Source organism: Poecilia latipinna, unplaced genomic scaffold, assembly GCF_001443285.1.
Source record: "Poecilia latipinna isolate Pla-1442-1.1 unplaced genomic scaffold, P_latipinna-1.0 Scaffold808, whole genome shotgun sequence".
NCBI classification, from domain to species: domain Eukaryota; kingdom Metazoa; phylum Chordata; class Actinopteri; order Cyprinodontiformes; family Poeciliidae; genus Poecilia; species Poecilia latipinna.
The window spans coordinates 170,608-172,994 of record NW_015113424.1 but is presented as its reverse complement, the minus strand read 5'-3'; positions in this window follow the sequence as shown (position 1 = coordinate 172,994).

Below are 2,387 nucleotides of genomic sequence, written 5' to 3'. Positions count from 1 at the left end.
ACAAAATAATGTGCTGCATTATCATCCAGAAACACTCAGAACAACCCACAGCGTTACCTTCAGGATCCTTACAATTGAACTATTTTTTACTTTTACAGCGATTTCTGAAAGAAAGCAAATTTACTGGATTTTGATTTGTTTTCTAGTAAAATTATACCACTTGGAAACGGTTTCTGTGACCATCATGCTGCCATTTGATGAGTTTTAAAACTGGAAAAAACAGTAAACTTACTGCACTGACTGCGGTAAACAATCCAGCATAGGTGTCTTCAAAATACACCCGTACTGTCAAACTTTGGATTTGATAAGAATATGGGAAAGGTCTCTGTCCAGTGCTGCCGTCAGAGGAGGGGGGAGTAAAACTAACGTAAGAGCCGTAGGGGGAGGACGGGATATTTATGGGAAAATACGGGAGCAGAGTGGAAAAGGGATGTAAGAAACCATAGTTTCCCTCATGAATCCACCATCCATCCTGTGATGGAACTGGACCCGGTTCATCATTATGATGGGACAGAGAGAAACTTTCTTCCCTGAGTTCAGGTCCAGAACCTGCTGTCTGATCCGGAGCCCGTTCACTATCCACCGGCGTCCTGAGCTAACACGGTGCACATTAGCTTACTGAGCTAACACAGTGCACATTAGCTTACTGAGCTAACACAGTGCACATTAGCTTACTGAGCTAACACGGTGCACATTGGCTTACTGAGCTAACACAGTGCACGTTAGCTTCCTGAGCTAACACGGTGCACATTAGCTTCCTGAGCTAACACAGTGCACATTAGCTTCCTGAGCTAACAAGGTGCATATTAGCTTACTGAGCTAACACGGTGCACATTAGCTTCCTGAGCTAATATGGTGCATATTAGCTTACTGAGCTAACACGGTGCATATTAGCTTCCTTAGATAACATGGTGCACATTAGCTTACTGAGCTAACACAGAGCATATTAGCTTACTGAGCTAACACAGGGCACATTAGCTTCCTGAGCTAACACAGTGGACAGCAGCTTCCTGAGCTAGCACGGTGTACATTAGCTTCCTGAGCTAACACGGTGCATATTAGCTTACTGAGCTAACAAGGGGCACATTAGCTTCCTGAGCTAACACGGTGCATATTAGCTTACTGAGCTAACACGGGGCACATTAGCTTACTGAGCTAACATGGTGCATATTAGCTTCCTTAGCTAACACGGGGCACATTAGCTTACTGAGCTAACACGGTGCATATTAGCTTCCTTAGCTAACACGGTGCACAACAGCTTACTGAGCTAACACAGTGGACATCAGCTTCCTGAGCTAGCACGGTGTACATTAGCTTCCTGAGCTAACACGGGGCACATCAGCTTCCTGAGCTAGCACGGTGTACATTAGCTTCCTGAGCTAACACGGGGCACATTAGCTTACTGAGCTAACACGGTTTACATTAATGTTNATTAGCTTACTGAGCTAACACGGTGCATATTAGCTTCCTTAGCTAACACGGTGCACATTAGCTTACTGAGCTAACACGGTTTACATTAATGTTGATACATTTGAATCACCGGATTTATACAGCATGACTAAACATAGCACACATGTGAAAGATAAGCAGTATCACCAACGTAATCCAGAGTTGCTAACACGACGTTAGCTAGTTCGTTGGCAGGAAGGAAGCAGCATAAAAACAGAGGGACGGTCTGCGTCATTTCACTCATACGGGATGAGTGAAATGAATGGGGCCACTTTATAGATAATGTGTTTTAAACTTTAAGACTTTCGGTAAAATATCAAGTCTTTTCAAGAAAAGAGCTTCAAGTCAAGTCAAGTCCAAGTCTTTGAGCTTTTTTTCAAGTCAAATCTCAAGTCTTGATTTTAACGACTTGAATCCAAGTCATGTGACTCGAGTCCCCACCTCTGGAAACTGAGTTTAAACTCTAAATGAGTTGATTCTCATGGTGGCTCTGTACATTTCTGAGGTATTTTTGGCTTCAGAATGTTTGATAACAATAATTAAAACTTCTCACTGTCTGACATTGTCTAGCTAAATGTTTCTACGTCAGGCTACATGGATGAGCTGCTCTGTGCTGTAGTTGGGATTTGCTGTTTGCTGCTGAGCAGAAGCATTTTGTGGCTAAAACAAACATTATTTTTCTAAGTTATGTGAAACTTCTGTTAAAATCATTTGAAGGCTCAGAATCAGTCTGGTACCGGTACCAGTCCAGATTCTAACAGTCACTGTGTGGAAACAGGAAGTTGCACCAGGAAATCTTTTGCATCATCAGTGGCAGAACCTGCAGATGGATTCATGTGATTATCTGTAATGTTTCAACCAGATTAACCAGATTAAAGACCCAAGAAGACTCCAGAGTTGACCTGATGTGGATCAGATCATCTGAAAAACAAGGCAGA